Source organism: Lepus europaeus, chromosome 9 (genome assembly GCF_033115175.1).
Source record: "Lepus europaeus isolate LE1 chromosome 9, mLepTim1.pri, whole genome shotgun sequence".
Lineage (NCBI taxonomy): Eukaryota > Metazoa > Chordata > Mammalia > Lagomorpha > Leporidae > Lepus > Lepus europaeus.
The window spans coordinates 44,984,888-45,007,264 of NC_084835.1; the positions used below are offsets into that span (position 1 = coordinate 44,984,888).

Consider the following 22,377-nt stretch of genomic DNA (forward strand, 5'->3'; position numbering starts at 1 on the left):
CTTGATGAAGTAGGAAACAGGTTGGCAGACATGAATTCAAACTTCAATGACTCTCATTTTCTTGGACTGCAAAGTAGAATAAAAGTAAATAATTATGGATAAAAGTACATAACTAGGGGTCAGCATTAAAGCATAGCAGGTAAAGCAATCACCTGAAACGTTGGCATCCCATAAGGTGCCGGTTCAAGTCCTGGCTGCTCCACTTCCAATCCAGCTTTCTACTAATGTGCCTGGGAAAGCAGTGGAAGATGACCCAACTCCTTGGGCATCTGCACCCATGTGGAAGAAGCTCCTGGCTCCTGGCTTTAGTCTAGCCCAGCCTTAGCCATGTGGCCATTTGGGGAGTGAACCAGCAGATGAAAGATTCTCTCTCTCTTTCTCTGTCTCTCCTCTCTCTCTAGAATTCTGCCTTTCAAATAAATAAACAAATAATATTTTATAAAAAGTACATAATTAAAATGTACTCATTCTATAATAATACCTGCTTCAGTCATAGTATAACATGGGGTATTTTCATGTGGATTCATTGGGTTATATGTTCTCCCTTGGTACTATTGTTAGGCAAGATTGATTCCTGTTTCATTAAGGAAATATTTTACTCTAGGCTACCATTCCATCAGGTCACCTAAAAGGACATTTTGTAGTTTTGTCAATAATGCCAGTCTTTTCAGTGTAGAGAATTTCTACATGTCAGACACTGTACTAAACACTTTGGAAGAATTTCTTTAATCCTCAAACAGCATGATGAGTTTGGATATCACGCTCAAGGAAGTTTGGCTGCGCAGGTACCAAGTAGCAGACACACAGCGTCAGCAATACATGTGTCTTATTCCAAAACCAAACTCTTTTCCACTGTGAATGACTCTCCTGGAGCAATCATAAGAAAGTATAGCTTGCTCTTTTTTGGCTGGAACCATGGAGGGTGCTGAAGAGAAGAAGAGGATTCCTCCTGTGCCACAAACTCTTAAGAAAAAACAGGAATTTTGCAGAGCTGAAGATCAAGTGCCTGAGAAAGAAGTCTGCCCAAAAGATGTTTCAAAAGGCAAGGAGGAAGCTTATCTATGAAGAAACTAAGCACTGTCACAAGGAAAACAGGCAGACGTACAGAACTGAAATTGAAATGGCGAGGACGGCAAGAAAAGCTGGCAACGTCTAGGTACTTACAGAACCCAAATTGGCATTTGTCATCAGGATCTGAGCTATTTATGGTGTGAACCCCAGAGTCCAAAAAGTGTTACAGTATCTTTGCCTTCTCCAGATCTGCAATGGTACCTTTGTTAAGCTCAACAAAAGCTGTGCTGAGAATTTTCAAACAAACCATATATTGCATAGGGGTATCCAAATCTGAAGTCAGTTAATGAACTAATTTACAAGTGTGACTATGGCAAAAGCATTAAGAAGTGAATTGCCTTGACAGATAACAGTCTGATTGCCCAATCTCTTTGTAAATAAGTTATCGTCTGCATGGAAGATCTGATTTATGGAATCTATATCATTGGAAAAAATGTCAAGGAAGCAAATAACTCCTTGTGGCCCTTCAAATTATCTTCTCCAGGCAATGGGATGTAGAAAAAGACCACACATTTTGTAGAAGGTGGAGATGCTAGCAACAGGGAAGACCAATTAACAGGATTATTAGAAGGATGAACTAAGCTGTCTACCATGATATTTTTGTAATTGGATCAGGTAATAAACAGCAACTACTATTAAATTGAAAAAAAAAAAAAGAAAGCTTCCTCAAAGCTGGGCAGAATATAGATATTTAGGAAAAAAGGGGGAGGGCTAATAAAGATGGAATGGCAGTGAAAGTAAACATTGTCATATGCAAAGTTGCATATTAGAGCACTGTTTTTGATAGTCCAATATTGCAATCAACTGCCATAACCTCATTAGGGAATTGGATAAATAATATAGAACATATTAAATAATATGTTCTTACATAGAAGTGATAAATAATCATTGTAGTCAGTGAAGCAGATCTCTGTGTATTGATGTAAGTAACTTTTTTTATGAACATGAAAGTAGGCTATGGGATGAGATGTACACCTATCCCCTCGTTTGTGTGTGTGTATTGGAAACAGTCACAATTGTACACATGCTTGGGAACAGTGCCTGTAAAGAAGAGAGATTATGGGATGGAGTGAGAGACCATCGATAAGACATTTACTTTATTTTGTGTCTCCATCTCTCCCATATTATGTTTGCAATGTTTAAACTTCATTATTTAGTGTACAGTGTGCCTACTATGGCAAAACATCCCTTTTCTAGATTTTTTAGTCTCATTCTTGCTCTATGGTTAATGTAGAAGCACAATAAGAAGTTGTTTCATTGTGGTTCAAGTTCCAGTTAGGATACAAGCTGATTAGACAGCCTGAACTAAAATAGCTATCTTGGAAATGCAGGAGAAAGGGAGGCTAATGTTCATCCAGTATGCCTCGTCTCATGTTTAGTGAACGTGTCCCTCTTAAAAGATCCTCCTTGGCAGCATTAGATGACGATCTGGAGGACAAAATTCAGCCCATGCGTTCAGCTCACAGGAGAATAAATCACTTCCTGAAAATAAGGAGAATTGAGGGATTTTTAAAGAGTCTCTTCAGACCATTGTTCTTATTTGACTATAATATGACTATTTATTCATATAGTACTTTCCACAGATTCTGATTTTTATGGCGTCATAAAGTAAGATTTTCAGAAACTTGGTGGTGGGTAACATAATGCCATCGGTGATACTATTAATTAATGAAGAATTCTACTTAGTGAGAGTGAGCATCGTATTTTTCTGAAAAATGAATCTTGAGAGCTTCCTTGATTATACTGTGATTCTGCTTCCATTATCATTTAGAGATTGAGGCATGAGATGGGTCTGGTGATTACAATGATTTAAGAGGAGAAATAATATATCAGAACTATGGGAGATTCTATAATTTCATGGTCTATAGCATAAAAAAATACATCTCATCACTAGATCTGGGTGTGTTGTATTTTAATATTTGCTGTTGTGGTACTTTGCACAAAATTCTTGATTGTAAGTTTATACTGAACTCCCCTGACATCAATGACATACATATTATTGGTGTTAATGAAGAAAAGAGAATATAATATATTTTTATTAGAAATTTCTTTAGGGTCTAGGCCATAACAGTACATATGTGGGGGTGGAATTATTCATTAAGTATTTCCTTGGAATTATTCATAATTTAATTTAATAATATTACAGGCCCTAGACCTTTTAGTTGCTTTAGCTGGTGCTGAACGGAACTGCACAGCTTTGTAATGCATGTTAGCCATATACAAGAGTTATACCTCTGATATAAAACCCTCAATGAAGATTGTTTTGCTTTCTAGGGAAAGAGCAGATTCTAGAAATTTAGTCTTTAACAATTTGGCCCATGTATTAGTCAGCTTTTGTCACCATAATGAACTACTGGGCATGGGCTGCTTATGAAGTAAGTAGTTTAGGCATCGTAGTTTAGGCAGATAGCAATATTGGGAGCAATTACATGAATCCTTGCAGAAGCACAGTTAAACCATGTCTAAATGAACTATAGCAGACATATTTAGGAGCAGGAATTTTTTTTTTTTATTTGACAGGTAGACTTATAGACAGTGAGAGAGAGAGACAGAGAGAAAGGTCTTCCTTCTGTTGGTTCACTCCCAAATGGCCGCTATGGCCAGCTCTGTGCCGATCCAAAGCCAGGAGCCAAGTGCTTTCTGGCCTCCATGCGGGTACAGGGGCCCAAGCACTTGGGCATCCTCCACTGCCCTCCCAGGCCACAGCAGAGAGCTGGACTGGAAGAGGAGCAACCGGGACTAGAACCCAGTGCCCATATGGGATGGCGGCACCACAGGTGGAGGATTAACCAAGTGAGCCAAGGTGCCAGCCCCTAGAAGCAGGAATTTTTTTAAATTTATTTTTGACAGGCAGAGTGGACAGTGAGAGAGAGAGAGACAGAGAGAAAGGTCTTCCTTTGCCGTTGGTTCACCTTCCAATGGCCACTGCGGCCAGCGCGCTGCGGCCGGCGCACAGCGCTGATCCCAAGGCAGGAGCCAGGTGCTTCTCCTGGTCTCCCATGGGGTGCAGGACCCAATGACTTGGGCCATCCTCCACTGCACTCCCTGGCCACAGCAGAGAGCTGGCCTGGAAGACGGGTAACCGGGACAGAATCTGGCGCCCTGACTGGGACTAGAACCTGGTGTGCCAGCGCCGCAAGGCAGAGGATTAGCCTGTTGAGCCACGGTGCCGGCCAGAAGCAGGAATTTTTAAGTATCTCAAAATCTACTCTTGAGATTATGAGTGGGTTACATGAAGATTTTGGTTTTTGATGCTTGACCTTTCAATCATTAAAATAAAAAGTGATGTAACTCTGACTTTCAAATAAATAAATAAATCTTTAAAAAAAAAAAAGAGAGAGAAGTGAAATAATTCAGATGCTTTCCAATACAGAGAAATTTGGGATTGTGATGCAGTTAACCAACAGAGTCACTGAATTTTCAGTTTCTGTCTGAATATTTTTATGTTTATATATGTATATGAGTATAAAATATAAGCAACATAAGTACCAGGTTATTTTCTTCAGACCTCAGATGTCAAAGAAGTCGATTTAAATGTTTTCCTTTTAATTCCTTTTGCTTTTAATTTTTTGAACTAATATATTGCATTGATTCGAGATGAATTGCCTATATAAACCAACACTATTTTTTGTAACATTGTGAATTATAATTCTGACTGTTCTGACTATATAGGAAAAAATTTCAATTTTGAGAAATACAGGAAAAATATACATGGGTACTTCAAAAAGTTCATGGAAATTGGGATTACATGTTCATTTTTGTTCCAAAATTTTTTTGTAATATATGTATAACTTTTCTTAATATGAATTTTTCCATGAACATTTTTAAGAAATTTGGTAATAGGCCGGCGCCGTGGCTCAACAGGCTAATCCTCCGCCTTGCGGCGCCGGCACACGGGGTTCTAGTCCCGGTCGGGGCACCGGATTCTGTCCCGGTTGCCCCTCTTCCAGGCCAGCTCTCTGCTGTGGCCAGGGAGTGCAGTGGAGGATGGCCCAAGTCATTGGGTCCTGCACCCCATGGGAGACCAGGAGAAGCACCTGGCTCCTGCCATCGGATCAGCGCGGTGCGCCGGCCGCAGCACGCCAGCCGCGGCGGCCATTGGAGGGTGAACCAACGGCAAAGGAAGACCTTTCTCTCTGTCTCTCTCTCTCACTGTCCACTCTGCCTGTCAAAAAAAAAAAAAAAAAAAGAAATTTGGTAATAATAGATTTACGTATGTTGGAGGAAAGCAAACACACACACATGAAAGTATTCTCCATTCACATTGGAAATCTATAAATAATCTGTATCCTCTATAATTGTATATACTCAAAGTTTATTACAATACGGCATTATTCAATACATTTTGCCTTACATCTAATTTTTATGATTCAATAATATATTACAGGCATTCTTTCATACCAGTTATCTCTTTTTTAATGACTAAAATGATATTCAAAGTGTCTTTTCTATCTTTAGGTCAGAAGTTCCAAAATGTGGCTGACAATACACTATTTTAAAAGAGCAAGACATTTCATATACATTCCTAATTTCCAGCTTCTCTTAAAAATTAAGTCTGGTGATGCTTGTGTGGTGACAGCTGGCAGTAACCAGTAGTGACTGGTCCTGTAGTTGAAGGACACAGCCCACCTCTCCAGTTTGCGATGCTTTCCACAGCTACAACACTGCAGACCAATGGGCTGCATCTCTTGCTTACATCCTCACCTGGTTCCCATTAGATTTGTGGTTTGCAGCCCCTACTTTAAACATTTGGAATGAAATTTAATAGAGTAGTACAGGAAGGCCTTTTTGCTGCATTCCAAGTTCACTAGAAAATTTACATAAATTTCTCACTGTCTGCCACCTCCACCATCTAATTTTTATTCTGCCAACAGTTAGATATCTGATTCAAACCTTTTTTTAAAAATTCTCCTCCATCCTTAAAGCTACATTAGACAAGTTATCAGTCCTATTTTATTGGCCCCATTTGTTTTATTATTCTTTCCTATCATGTGCATCTTACTTGATTCTTGTAAACCCAATTATACTATCACATTCAGATTTCTTCATTAAACCTCACTTCCAATGATTTGCAGTTGTCCACCCAAAATGGACATGTTTTCCTACTCTCTGTTCCTGCAGTCCAACATGACTTTTTCAGTTATTGCTCTCTTAGAGTTTTGGAGCTGAGCTTGCCCTTTATTGCCACCGTTTCCTTAGTTGGAAAGAAAAACACACACAACTAACCAACAAAGCATCATGGTAATGTTTGAATGAGCATCAAGAATAGAAATAAATATGTATTCCATTTACTAATGTGACCCGTTTTCCAATATTATGATTTATATAGATTTAAATTGGTTAGTAGTGTTAAGTAGAGAATCACAATTCTTCTTGGTAGACTTCTTTTAATTATTTTACCATTTAAACATATTTGATGAAGAGATTCTTAGTATGATCAATGTGTCACTCTTTTTTTGAATGTGTATATTCTACAGAATAGACCATAAATTAATTTAAATGTAATCTTTATATTTTTGGAAGACATGCTGACACATTTCTACTCTCCTTCAAACCTAAAATAGAAAAATAAAATACCCAGCCTGAATTTAGTAAAATTGTGTGAATATCAATCAGTGAATATCATGAGGAATCTATTCCTGAGTACTAGTTTACATATGTCACAAATAGATAAAAGGTTTCTTCTTGCACCACTTTTGTGTCTCTCTGTCTCTTGGTTTTCTTTGTCTATAATGTCATGTCAGTTGGTAGCTAGCGACTGTTGTTCCCCTGAGGACTGAATGTGGAAGGACTAAAAGGGACAATTTACATTAAAGGGCTAAACTATAATGGTGTAATCTCTTAAAAATACCCGTATCTCTGAGGTAGACCCTTTCCCTTCCCTTTGGGAGACATGAAAGCAGAGAGTTTCCTGAGTAGCTTGGAGTAGCTTACTGTTAGATAGTGTCCTCTGCAATATAAATTAGATACAAAGATGTATAAGCTAGGAACTTTTCCAGACCTACTCTTAAAGAAGTATGGCATTTCCTAAGACTTCCATAAAAGCAGTATCCTTTGCACTGTCGCAAAGCTCAATGCCAGCATGAAAATTCTGTATGCTCTGTGAGTGTGTTGAGTAATGGGCAGTCAGGCATAAAGCCAATCGTGTGGAAGCTGATTGGATGCATCTACATTTCAGAGTCCTTAAACTATCATTGCTTTTCTTAAGTAAGCCAGAGATTTAAGGCTTGAAGCAATATTGTCTTACCCTGATTATATATCATGATATAGAGTACTATTTCTAAATTTCTGATTACAAAAAGTCACAGCACACTTACTATAAAAAAAAATCTAAAAAATATAGAGAAATAGCAAATAAAGCACTCATAATGCCAATATCTAGAAACAAACTCTATTAAATTTTAATGTATGTTAGTTTTTAGTGAGGTGATTTTTTACACACTTAAAATGTTTCATATTTTACCATATCATTGTAAATATTATAACCTGTACCTTTTAGATAGTAGCATAGCACACACACAAGCACAGACACACAAGTGTGTATATCCCCTAGACAGTAACATGTATCAATGCCATTTTCCCTTGCTTGTTGAAAAGTATAATTTAATGACATCATTGTGTGCATATTCATTGTGCCAACATAATAAAATTTTCTGAACATCTCTCCTACTTTTGGTCATTTAGTTGGTTTTCATTTTTTGCTACTATAAATAACTACATTGCAAAGCTTTTATAGTGATTATTGATGAATGAAATAAGTGAGAAAAAGGTATGAAATGTTAAGACTCAACAAGCATGTTGTCAAATTGTTTGACAGAATTATTATTACCATCTTACCTGCACTGAGTGAGTCCTGATTTCAACTCCGTTTCATTGGGTAACCTTATTTTCTAAACATTTCTTTTAATAGGTTAAAGAAAAAGTATCTCTTTGTTGTCTGAAAAGTGCATTTCTTTTATTCCTTGAGAGGATGATTATTTTTCCATGTAAGCATTTGCTTTGTGGGAATTGCTAAATTGCTACAGGAAAGGGTGGCCCTATACAATGTTGCCTATGCCTATTTGAACATCAGCTTTATAAAAAACATGCTTTCCAATTTATAAAGTGCTGGTCACATACATAATTGCCTCACTAGAGTCCTACAACAACCTTTTGAGTTAGGAAAGAACAGGTATTATTTCCCTATTTGAAAATGAGACAAGTGAGGCTCAGAAAAATATCAGTAAATAGTCAAAAATTAAACCAGTTAGTAGTGCTTTTGCTTTGTTTTGTTTTGCTTTTGAATTAGAGGGTTTGAACAAAAACATGTTTGTGTGAAGTGAGGTCCACATAAGGCAAAATGAAAGAAAGTAAAGTGGAGGTTATTGTCTAATTCTCTTCACTATTTCTTGGTACCACCATAAGGCATCAACAAAAAGGCTGGTATCCTGTTTTACATGATGTCTAAGACACTCCAGTTCTGGACCAGAATAAATGTTTAGCAGGAGAAAGAAAAGATGATGAGTATAAGGACTGTTTTTTTCTGACTGTTGGCTCAGATTATATTAAATATTCATGAACTTAAATCTAAGGTGGTAGAAAGAAGTAGGTAGCCTGTATGCAGAGGACTGGTAATATTTTTGAGACAATATGAAAATACTTCAAAAGTTTGCTGGAAACAATTAAAAAATAAGTTTATTTTGTCCGAAAAAAATTGTGAAATCAATGCATATGTAGAGTCTTCAAGAAGTTCATGAAAAATATGTTATGAAAAAATGATGTGTGGATTTCACAGTTTTTGTATCAAAATGAGCTTATCTTTTAATTTGACTTCCCAGGAACTTTTGAAGTCCCTCCTATTTTCAAGATGCCATAAATCAACTAAGGTGACTGTTGCATGTACCTTCAGTGCAAAGGTTTTTTTCACCTTTATTACCCAAAAGTGCTCATTGCAAACAAGGTAACTACTTCTTATAAATTGATTATTTCAGGGAAAAAGTTATAAAAATGTCTGCAGTGAATGACTATTATGTTTTGCTTATTTTGAATTTGACATCCCTTATTCAGTCTTCCTATTGCAGAAATGTCACACAACCTTGGAAAAAGAAATTTGAGATTATATTCCTGATTGATTCCATTCCTTTTTTATTGATTAGAAACTCTGCATAGACATAGTAAAGTTTTCAAATTTTACTTATCTATTTGAGAGGTACAGAAGGGCAGGGAGAGAGTACCCATCCAAAGATCCACTGCCCAAATGCCCACGAAGGTAAGAATTGAGCCATAGGCAAAGCTAGGAGCCAGGAACTCTATCCAGGTTTCCCACATTGGTGACAGAAACCAAATTAGTTATGATCTCCACTGCCTCCCAGGCAAGAAGTTGGAGTCAGCAGCTAGAGCCAAGACCCCAGAGTCAGAGCCATAAATCAAACCTAGGTACTCTGAGATGGGGCATCTGTCTTAACTGCTAGGTTAAATGCTTAACATGGTATCTTAACTGCTAGACTAAATGCTTGTTCCACCACAATATAATATTTAGACATGTATTTTGGTGAAATACATGACTACATAACCACTTGGAACTTAATCATCCTTGCCTCTTGAGAGGTACTCTTGGTTAGGACTCTTGGTTACAAGTGATAGAAACTGATGCTGGTAATCTTAGACAAAAATAAAGTGTACTGGTGGGTTGTAATGGTCTCACATAAGTTAACAGAAGTCTGGTAGTAGCATTCTTGGAATTCAGGCATAAATCTATAACCCTCTGAGTAACCCTACAGCAAGAAAATATTCATCCAAAGAAAAAACAGACCTACGCATCACAGTCATAAATGTGACTGCAAGCATCCCTACATCTCTGTCACTAGTTCAGAACTCAAGATCTTAGAGGGGAGCTTCCAGTTGGTTACAGTTTTGTGTGCTTATTCCTCATTAGTAGGAAAAGAGACCTATTCTTTTATGGTCCATAGCATCTGGCAATGTCTGAAACTATAAATAACTTGTGGTTTCCTTAAAAATAAACATTAAAATAAAGGATTTTTTTTTCACAGGTGGAGGAGGGCTTCATTATTTAAAAACATAGAAATTAAGGGCCAGCATTTAACCTAGCAGTTAAAGAGTTAGTTAAGATGTCCATGTCCCATATTGGAGTATGTGGGTTGAATTTCTGGCTTCAGCTCCTGAGTCCAGCTCCCTAATGATGCAGAGCTTGGAAGGTAGTGGTAATGTCTCATGTAACTGGGTTCATGCTATCCATGTGGGAGATCTGGATTGAGTTCTAGCTCCCAGCTTCAACCTGGCTCAGACCCAGCTATTGAGGGCATTTAGGGAGCCCTCAAATAAATAAATAAAATTATCTTTAAGAATACAGATGTTAAATAAAGATCTACAATTCTGAATGTTGAGATCATCATCCCTTGCCCCTTACCCCTTCCTCTAGTTAGCCAGCAGATGGTGGGCAATCTTTTGTTTACCTCTCAAGAAGGAGATGGGAGGATGCTTCTCTAGTGGATCTGGCTAGCTCAAGAGCAGAAACCTAGTTATGCTGACCCTCGTATTTTCCCAGTGAACCAGCCTAGATCTGTCTCGTTACAGTGAGGTGCAGTGTTGGTAGATGACTGATCTGCACGTGGAGCTTCCCATAACTTTTTAGTCTCCCACTCTTAAAACATATGCAAGCAAGCAAAGACTGCCAGATATCTTAGCAAAGCCTCCCACATGAAAGGCAATAGCCTAAACATACAAAGAAGAAAACACAGTGAACTGCTGGGAGGAGACTATATATATATATATATATATATATATATATATATATATATATATCATTAGTATCAATAGAGATAAGACATCATATTACATCAGTGAAACAAGAGGAGACATTTAGATAACAAAAATAAAGCTCTTAGCAATTAAAAGTAAGATAGAAGAAATAAAAGTTTCTTTAGAAGAACTGAGAAAATGTCTGAGAAATGTGTCAGAAAGGCTTAAGAGCTGGACTATGGGTGGAAGAGGATAGATAATTAGAGAACTTTCAAAATCCAAATTATCTTTGCAGAAATGAGGGTCATGAGATTCCAAGTTAAAAAGCCTACTCAGCATGTGGATGAAATAGAACTATTCCAAAGTACATTAGCACAGAAACAGAACCCTGGGAATAAAAGGAAGAATCTAAAAATGTCCAGAGAGGAAAAAAAAAATCAAGTCATAGCGAAAGGTCAAAAACCGTAATATAGTAAGTTTATCAATAGTAACAAGAGATAAAGTGACATGATAGATCAGGAAGTATATGCATCCTTTTTTAAAGACGTGGAGGTAAATTAAAAAAAAAATAGCTTGGAGAGCTGAAATTGTTGCCTTGAGGAGATCAAAAAATAATGGGAGTGTTTGTAGAAAACTTTTAAAAAAATATTTATTTATTTGAAAAGGCAAACAGATGCAGAAAGAGAAGAGGGAGGGAAATAAGAGGGAAAGAATGGGGGGGGGGGTGGAGTTACCTTCCATCTGCTGGTTCACTCCCCTAATGGCCTCAATGACCTGGGTTTGGGCCAGGCTGAAGCCAGGATCCAGGAGCTTCCTCCGGATCTCCCACTTGAGTGCAGGGGCCCAAGAACTTGGGCCATCTTCTGCTGCTTGCTGGGACTCAACTGGTGCCCATATGGGATGCCAATGTGGCAGGTGTAAGTTTAACCTGTTAAGCCACAATGCCAGCCCCAGAAGCCTTTCTTAAGTAATAAAAGGGAAATTATTTACTTTTTGAACTATATGCCTACATATACCCTGAAAAAAACAAAACTAGGAGTAAGTTGGTAGCACTCCAACAGAGAGAAAGAGCAAAGAGAGATAACAAGCGAGAGAGAAAGAATTAAGTAACATAGCATTTCACACATAGGGATGCATATTCTATATCAGAGGAAGAATTGGTGACTACTGTGTTGAAAGTGTCTGAAAAATGATTCAAACTAACTTAAACATGAAATTGGAATCACAATTTGTTGACTGTCATAGCTAGAAGGGTACTTGGAGCAGCTCAGAATGTCTAATATCTAGTGTGAGAGCTAGAAGTTCATGGTTTTGCTTCCCTCTGTTGGCTTGGCAGCATCACAATAAGAAACACTCCTGGTGATACACATAAGAAAGCCACTGGAAGCCCATATTCATATTAACAATCAATTTGGAATAAGAGCATTTTATCCCAGTATTCATTTTTCAGATTGGATAGGATGAGTCCAATCTGAGTCCAGCTTGAACAGTGCAGTTGAGTCTGAGTCAGATAGATGCCCCTTCCATTGGCTAGATTTAGGGAAAGTACAAGGCAGTCTTATGACCAAGTATCTTTCTTTGTCTCCTGCTTCACAGCTTCTCAGTCCACCTTCTACTTCAGCTATGATTGAAGTAACTAGTTTTATGCTGTTACAGCCTGTGACAGCTTTTGATATCCCCACTTCTGCTACAGAGCATTATGATGCATTGGTATGTGATAACTTCAGGAAAGCTCCTACTTGCAAAACCTGAAAGGACAAGAGAGTTAACATCTGGAGCCAATCGATACTTGGTTTTCTCTTCCATCCCTCAGGCAAACCTTCTCAGATGCATTCTCCATAGCTTTTTGGAAGATCCTAGTGGGATTAAGCACCAGCTAGTGGTGATGCTGGTGACCAATTGAATGTACTCTCAGACCAACTTTCCTTCCTTCTTTGTTTCTCCCCCCATAACCTTCACTCCCTTCTTGCAGGTTCTTGTCTCAAGTTTTGTTTTCTGAGGAGAATTAAGGCTAAAACACAGTTTTCATCAAGGGACTATAGGCAAGAGATAGCATAAATATCTTAGACTCCAACAACCATTGATTTCAGGTATTTCACCAGTGGCCTATGGAGAATTTGAACTTATTTCAGAATATGTAAAGTTTAGATTTTAGCTTCACTATCATTTACATTTATGTGGGCTGATTCTTCTAGTAAATCCAAATTAAATGTGAGAAAACTTCAAAAAAGTTAGTGGAAAAATGAAATTAAAAGATACTGCACATATTCCATTAATATTTCCAATAGCTCTCATATAAAGTAAACTATTACATACAGAATAAATTAGGCAAACAAATATGAAAAATATTTCTGTAAAGAAAAGGAAATTATTTGCAGTATAATAGGAGCCCTCGAGCAATTGGGAAAATCATGTGAGATATTCTTAGGAAAGAAGAATGTTAAAGTGATAGTAAATATGGCTGTTAATTTGTACAGTGTCTTTAAAGGCTGAGACTACTTTTAAGTGAACTTCTGGGTTATACTCAGAGAATAAGATAAGACAGACATTTTGTGTTCTAAGGGATGTTTCTAAACTTGGCCCATTTAAGCAATATCATTTTTTAAAAGGGAAAGGTTTAAATTCTTTATTGTTGTCCTACTTCAAAATGATTCAAAATGACTCTTCTTTTAATTGACTAAACAAATTAAATTTTGATGTTTATTTTTAAAATACCTTATTTAGTCTATATAATCAAATAATTTGATCTTTAAACTTTACCAAGGATTGCAGTGTAAATAAGAAAAATTCACATCTTTAAAAGGTTATATGATGAACACTCTGACCTACTATACAAACATTATCTGTATTCTCCATTCTGAGTGTTCTGACTTTTCATCCTCATAGATTGTGTTTTCCCATGAAATTTCATTGACCTTGAACACAGAGATTCTTTAACATCTTTGCATCTCTTTTGGTTCCTAACAATGACTATTACATGTAGAAGATAAGAAACAAATGTTTCATTCACTTGTCTTATAACCCTTCTTAGTAAAAAAATTAAATGTTCATTATTGTAAACAATACAAATAAGCAAGAAGAAGAAAACAATTATCCACAATCCCACTACCGTTGCAAAGAATAACCAACTACAAATAAATATACAATATACAAACTTCTAATCTTATTTTTCTGTTTTACATACATACACATACTACAAGCACAGATGTGCACTGATTTATGTAACACATATCCCAGGATTTTCAAAAAGCTCGTGAAAACCGCATATTATAAAAAACTAGGTTTTCAAAAAAAGTTTACATCAAAACAAGCATCTTTTAATTTTATTTTTCCATGATTTTTTTGAAGTATTCTCATAAACATACATATCTATAAAGTTATACTAAATATACTACTTTAATGCCAGATTTTTTAAATTACAGTTTTATTTTCAATACTTCACTGGATTTTGTACCTAAGATTAAAAATTAAATTATACTGTAATTCAATAAATTAGTATAGTAACCCACATCTCTGATGTAAACATCATTAACATGTATGTGTTTCCCACCCCCCTGTTTTGCTCTGTGTTGCTACAAATATAAACAAGTATGTAAGGTTTTAATTCTTTAATTTATTTGTGTGTACCTTTTGGAGCATGAAGAGAAAAAATGAATTTAGAAATAACATCATTTCAGTTGTTTGGATGATAAGAGTTACACATTAAAATTGAGTCAGACTTGATAAATACAATGTTTACTTGTATTAGACTTCTCATTATGTGCCTCCTTATTAATCTTAGCTTCTGAGTATACACAGTCAGTCTTGGGAAATATCTGGCAAATATGACTCCTTTGTAGACAAAGGATAAGCTAATGACTCCTTCTGCAATTTTTGTTGGGGTCTGTACAGATGAATATCTATTAAATTCAACAATCACTCAACATTGAGTAAAATTATTTCCTCTCAAGTGCCAGAGAAATATTTGTTGCTATCTTATTTAGTATGGAGCAAATTAAACTCATATTCTTTCCAACCATTTTTTGAAATGGCCCATAAGAAGAAAACTTGAAGACCAACTCAATAATTATTTCATTTTTATAATGAGATACCTATGAAATTTTTTAAAAAAACACAAATTTACAGTTCCTTTTCAAACTTAATTTAGTTTAATTAAATGGTTGTTTTCATCACTTCTTGTAATGTATTTTACTCTTGATAAGAGGCAAGTGTATCAGTCTCTGTATTAAATATTTCCCTCATAAAGTATTACCAGAATAGTCCTGCTGAATTAATGAATTATCTGCACGTTTGAAAGTAGGATTGTACTTGTCTAATTGTAGCATCAGTTGTCATGGGGACTATCAGCTAATCAGTGAATAAACGCCCTTCCTTGGCAGTGTTTGGGTGAAGAAAGCTTTGTGTAGTTGTCAGCCTGAGATTTATGATGGTAAAACTATATTTGGCAGGCAAATCAATGTGTTGACCACTCTGTGTTTCTGCCCTCATTTTAAGTCAACCTCTTGATATTCAACTAGAATATTAAGAGACCCTGAGTCTTTGCAGAAGTTTTGTTGTTAATAGATCACTTTTATAAACTATGTGTAGGATGACTAGCTATTTGTATACATATCCAATGAAGGCAACCCCTGATATTTCTCTGTATTTGTAATTGCAAATGTCAGATCTTGAAAGCAAGTGGGTATTAGAGGATATCATTTGTGTCTACTATTAAAACATGTCGAGTGATCTATAAATTACCCCATAGATAAACAGTGGATTAAAATTAGGCACTCTCATTCTGTCATCACTATAATATTAATCATTGGAGTTTGGGTCTTCAATGTTAATATATACCTTTTAGCAGTATATGTCACTACATATTAAATTACATGATAGCTGACAGATTTTTAAATCAAAACATTTTTTTCTCTCCTAATGTCATAACATGATTAAAAATAGTTTTTGCATACATAGAATATTGTTTAATCTTTGAACATACTGTTTTTATTGTTTATATATGCAATGAGCTAAGATGTTTTTTCAGTACCTATTTTTGTCCACATCATTCCAAATAAGTGATCAGCATATCATTTACTATACAAAGAACTGTGCAGAGTAATGCCCATAAAATCAATATTATTTTACCAATATTTAGTAAAATTTAGATAATTTTTAAAAATTTTAAAATTTAAATAAAATACCACTTCTAAATTATTTGTTTTTTTCCACCAGAATGGATTGTTATCCAAAACATATTTTTAAAATTATGATAAAATAACTTTTATGGGCCGGCACCGTGGCTCAACAGGCTAATCGTCCACCTTGCGGTGCTGGCACATCAGGTTCTAGTCCCGGTCGGGGCGCCGGATTCTGTCCTGGTTGCCCCGCTTCCAGGCCAGCTCTCTGCTGTGGCCAGGGAGTGCAGTGGAGGATGGCCCAAGTGGTTGGGTCCTGCACCCCATAGGAGACCAGGAGAAGCACCTGGCTCCTGCCTTCGGAACAGCGCAGTGCGCCGGCCGCAGCGCGCCAGCCGCGGCGGCCATTGGAGGGTGAACCAACGGCAAAAGGAAGACCTTTCTCTCTGTCTCTCTCTCTCACTGTCCACTCTGCCTGTCAAAAAAGTAAAAAAAAAAAAAAATTTTAAATAAAATAACTTTTATGTCCTAATCCATCCAAAACAGGAAGCTTTACCTATATATCATCTGTTAAAGAGTGATTCAATTTATTTTATTTTTTAAAAACTCTGAATATTTAAAGGAATATGAATAAATTATATAAAGTTAGTTGACATAAAGCATGTCATTGAATAATAATTAAACATTGAATAATGTTTAAATGTTAGTTATGCCAAAACAAAATTTTTCTACAAGTCTCATATCCTAATACTGACAGCTGCTACTGTATGTATCCATTAGGAAAGCCATATCTTCCATGGAGTAAGCACATAGTAAGGTAATTTGTGTAGAGTAAGCAAATAAATAGTTCAAACATTCTTTACCTGCTGTCCATTAGACAACAAAATTAGCTCCTTTCCCATTAGTTTTCTATTGTGAGTTCTTGTGGTCATTATGCTTTCATGTTTATTTCCTCCAGGAGTCCACAAGTGTGGGAACCATTTCATAGCCATCACTTTGTCTTTAAGATTTTTAGCTACCTTTGGCACAGTCATCTCTCAAAAACATTTGAGGGAACCTAAACTATTTTTTGGAGTTATTATCTTTCTACCATGTGAAGATGCTTGGAGAAGGTGCCATCTATGAACCAGAGGACAATTCTTCATCTTGCCTTGATTGTGGATTTTCTGGCCTTTAAAACTATACAAAAAAGAATGTTGTTATTTATTTTTAAAATAGAAAATTTATTAATAGAAGTTGAAAACGTATGACTTTGTTAGGATTTTTTCTCTTAATTCTCTTTAACTCATATTTAATTAATCAAATAAAAATTATCGTATTTGTGATCAGTAAGTATCAAAAATAAATAGATAATTTTTAAAGTTTTGACATATAGCTAGTTTTCAAGTGAAATATTACTGATAATGAATATTTAAATAATATTTTAGAAAGTAGTTTAAAGAGAGAAAGAGAGAGCTCTTCCATCGGCTGGTTCAATCCTCAAATGGCTGCAATAGCTAGGGCTGGGCCAGGCCAAAACCAGAAGCCATGAGCTTCTTCTGGGTCTCCCTCATGAGTGCAAGGGCCCAAGTACTTGAGCCATCTTCCGTTGCTTTCCTGGGCACATTAGCAGGAAGCTGGATCAGAAGCAGAGCAGCTGGGATTAGAACCAGCACCCATATAGGATGTTGGGATTACAAGTGGGAGCTTACCTCACTATGTCACAACACCAGCCCCTAAAAAATACATTAAATGCCAAGAAAAACTTGACATAGTATAATAAAGATAACTTTTACTTTTATATCTGTGTATGGTTCCTAAGACATTTTTACATATATCCTCATTTGCTTATTCCAGCTTTTCATATAAGGAATCTAAAAGGACAGGAAGTGAAAGAAACTTTCCCAAAAATAAAAGTTACATTGATGCCAAATCTAGCCAACTTTCTATTATCAAAACTGAATGTTTTTTAAAATTCATTATTCTATATGTCTCTATTTGTTACAAATAAGATGTATGGATTAAAAGAGAAGAAGCTTGGCAGCTTTTGTAACATGCTATTGTTTATTATTTTATAAAATTTTTAAAATTCCATGTTTCAAGGTTCTTCTTTTACAACATATTGATAATTACCAACACAGTTGTCCATATTGGAAAATAAATGCTATAGAGTGTGATAGGCTTTTAAAGTAACATTTAGAGTATGATATCACCAAGAATGTGTACCTGACATAAATGTCTCCATTGGAGCATAAAATCCTTGGCCTAGAGCCGCTGAGAGTTAATCCGTGCCATGGGACATATTAACTGCCTTGTTCATACACCTCTACAATGAACGAACAGCTTGCAACTACATATTCATCTACCTGATGACCTCGATGAAGAACAAGGAGGAGAGTAAGACAATAAGGCAGTTCAGTCCACCATAGCTATTGCTTACATTTGTTTATCTTGATATCTTATATTATTATTTTTGTTTCTGTTCCATTTAAAATTCTTGGTTTACTTTCTGTTTTATTCATGTCTGCATTTGTCAAACTTAACACAAAATTTAGGAACAGATTTATAGCCCCCCTAAAGGCTAATACTTGAATATCTAACATGGCTTACACACAATTTGCAGGCTGGTATTCTTAGCATCCAAAATTCTATCCTAGAAAAAACTATTCTTGGTGTAATAATTTAATTCAGTCTCTATACTGTATTCCCACATTTAGTATCTATAGGTGTTCTTTAGATACAATATATGTTGTATTAATTGTTATATTTCAAAGAATCTCTTTATTTTACAGAACATTAGCAAATAAAATCTAATATGTGCCGTATAAACATATCATATATGAATAAAAGAATAAGAGTTTTTACTTAGAGCTACTTTGGGCATATTCAATAACATGTACAAATGAACAAAGACATTTGGTAAATACCTTTATTTTATTTCAAAATATGCATAGACTATAAAACATAGCATGAATTTATAAAATACCTATTTTACAGTATAAATAATCAAAATAAGTATCTGTGGACTCTAGTGAAGAATTATCATTGTCAGTCACACATAGTCAAGTATTAGTATACTGAAATTGTGATGGTTACTGATTTGGATACAACATAGAGTTCTTCCACATGGAATCTTTATTTTAATAATCTCCTTAGTAATCACTAACATTTGGAATTTATGGAGTTTAAACTTTTCTGTATAAATTCAAAACTTGCTATCATTTTCTAGTTCATCCTGATAATTTGGGGTATTATTCTTTGATTATTTATCCCTTTTGAATGCCTCAGAGCTATTTTAAGGGAAATTTGTAAAAAGGAAGTAATCAAAAAGGGAATTATGACTCAATCTTCAGAGATTTGATTAAGAAAGGAGAAAAAGATCTTTTTCTGAATTGACTGACAACTTCCAACAATTATAGTAAAACAAGGAACAATTTGCTAATTTAGGATTTTTTTTTGCACTATGTTAGCTTACAAATTAAAATGTCATTTGTTATATTTAATGTTTTGATTCATTTTTTTTTCCATATCACAGTATAAGTTCGACTTATTTTGGCGAGAAGTCCAAAAGTTATGAGTTCAGGGGCAGGCATTCTGGCACAGCAGGTTAAGCTGCTACAATCCTGTATCAGTGTGCCAGTTCACATCCTCACTCTTACACTTCCAATTCAGCTTCCTCCTAATGTGCCTAGGAAGGCAATGGATGATGGTCCAAGTGCATTTGGGAAGTGAAACACCAGCTGGAAGAAATATTTCTCTCTCCCTCCCTCTCTCTCTTTCTCTTTCCCCCTCCCCTCCTTCACCCCTCCCTCCCCTCCCTATCACTCTGTTTTGCCTTTTCTGCCACTGTCTTTCAAATACATCTTCTTTGAAAGTTGTTAATTCACTTTGACTAGTAAGATGGCATTGGTACATGCCACCTTAATGGGATTGATTTAAAATACCATGGCACATTTCTAGCTCTACCCTTAGGGGTAAGTCCAAATGAGCATGTGCTGAACTGTACATCTCCTCCCTCTCTTATTCCCACTCTTATGTTTAACAGGGATCACTTTTCAGTTAAATTTAAGCACCTAAGAATAATTGTGTGTTAATTAATTAAAGAGTTCAACCAATGGTATTAAATAGAACAAAAAATTACTAAAAGGAATAAAGTAGTAAGTTGTTCCTCAACAATCATGACAAGGGCTGATCAAGTCATTGTTTCTCATAGTGTCCATTTCACTTCTACAGGTTTCCTTTTAAGTGCTCAATTAGTTGTCACAGATCAGGGAGAATATATGGTATTTGTCCTTTTGGGACTAGCTTATTTCACTCAGCATGATGTTTTCCAGATTCCTCCATTTTGTTGCAAATGACCGGATTTCATTTTTTTTATTGCTGTATAGTATTGTATAGAGCACATATTCCATAATTTCTTTATCCAATTTTCTGTTGATGGGCATTTAGGTTGATTCCAAGTCGTAGCTATTGTGAATTGAGCTGCAATAAACATTGAGGTGCAGACAGCTCTTTTCTTTGCCAATTTAATTTCCTTTGGGTAATATCCAAGGAGTGGGATGGCTGGGTCATGTGGTAGGGCTATATTCAGGTTTCTGAGGAATCTCCAAACTGACTTCCATAGTGGCTTTACCAGTTTGCATTCCGACCAACAGTGAATTAGTGTGCTTTTTCCCCACATCCTCACCAGAATCTGTTGTTAGTTGATTTCTGTATGTGAGCCATTCTAACTGGGGTGAGGTGAAACTTCATTGTGGTTTTGATTTGCATTTCCCTGATTGCTAGTGATCCTGAACATTTTTTCCTGTGTCTGTTGGCTTTCCTCTTTTGAAAAACGTCTATTTAGATCCTTGGCTCATCTCTTAAGTGGGTTGTTTGTTTTGTTGTAGAGTTTCTTGATCTCTTTGTGGATTCTGGTTATTAATCCTTTATCAGTTGCATAATTTGCATTTTTTTCCCATTCTGTCGTTTGCCTTTTCATTTTCCTGACTGTTTCTTTTGCATCAATTTGATGTAATCCCAATTGTTAATTCTGGTTTTGACTGCTTGTGCCTCTGGGGTCTTTTCCAATAAATCTTTGCTTATGCCTATATCTTGCAGGGTTTCTCCAATGTTTTCTAATAATTTGATGGTGTCGGGTTGTAGGTTTAGATCTTTAATCCATGTTGAATGGATTTTTGTATAAGGTGTAATTGATCATAAAGATAGGATTAAATGTCAAAGGGATCACATAAACAAGACCAATGTCTGCTAATAATAACTGATAGAATTAAAAAGCAGAGAACAATCCAACATGGGAAGCAGGATACATAGCAGAATCATAGAATGGCAGATATCCTAAACAGCTCTCTGGTCTCAGAATCAACCCTTAAGGCATTCAGATCCGACTGGAAAGCCCATGAGAGTTTCTCGGGCATGGAAAGCCAAGACACTCTGGCAAAAAAAAATGACCTAAATGAAAGCTCCCTGTGAGTGAGATCCCAGCGAAAAGAACGGGCCATCAATGAAGGAGGTACCTTTCTCTGAAGGGAGGAGAGAACTTCCACTTTGATTATGACCTTGTCTAAATAAGGTCGGAGTTTGTGAACTCAAGAGGCTTCCATAGCCTTGGCAGCTCATGACAAGAGCCTCGGGTGATTACTGACATCATAAATAAGTAAGAGTGTCAATTGTTAAGTCAACAACGGGAGTCACTGTGCACTTACTCCCCATGTAGGATCTCTGTCCTTAATGTTTTGTACTGTGCAAATTAACGGTAAAACTAGTATTCAAACAGTATTTTATACTTTGTGTTCCTGTGTGGGTGCAAACTGTTGAAATATTTACTTAGTATATACTAAGTTGATCTTCTGTACATAAAGATAGTTAAAAATGAATCTTAATGAGGGGTGGGATGGGAGAGGGAGTGAGAGATGGGATGGTTGTGAGTGGGAGGGAGGTTATGGGGGAAAAAACCGCTATAACCCAAAAGTTGTACTTTCAAAATTTATATTTATTAAATAAAAGTTTTTTTTTTAAAAAAAGGAAAGTTGTGGATTCATAAAAATTATTGATAATCAAGGTACAGCTTGCTAATCAAACAAGTAACTATTTGTTTGAATTGCACAGTGATAATAAATGAATTGCAGATTTTTTACCTGAATTTTAATAGAAAACTTGGATTTCCTCTATAGTTTTTTCTTGCTGATATGTCTTCTTTGAAATTAAAGTGTTCCTATGAAATCTGTCCTTTTTAATATGAATAAAATTTGTTTTAATTAAAATTACCTAAATTTTTTGTCTTTACATACTAGTATTGCTGATCTAGCATACTATCTCCATGAAGACTGACAATAAAACCCAGTAATAATACAAAATTGACTGTTGATAGTAGATATTTCTTTTTTAGGGTTTATTTATTTATTTAAAAGTCTGAGTTACACAGTGAAGGAGAGGCAGAGACAGAGAGAGAGAGGTCTTCCATCCACTGGTT

At 35.9% G+C, this 22,377-nt stretch overlaps 1 pseudogene; it reads left to right on the top strand.

Annotated features, from left to right (window-relative positions):
• Positions 1–915: 915 nt before the first annotated feature.
• On the top strand, positions 916–1,652 carry LOC133766524 (large ribosomal subunit protein uL30-like; annotated as a pseudogene).
• Positions 1,653–22,377: the final 20,725 nt, after the last annotated feature.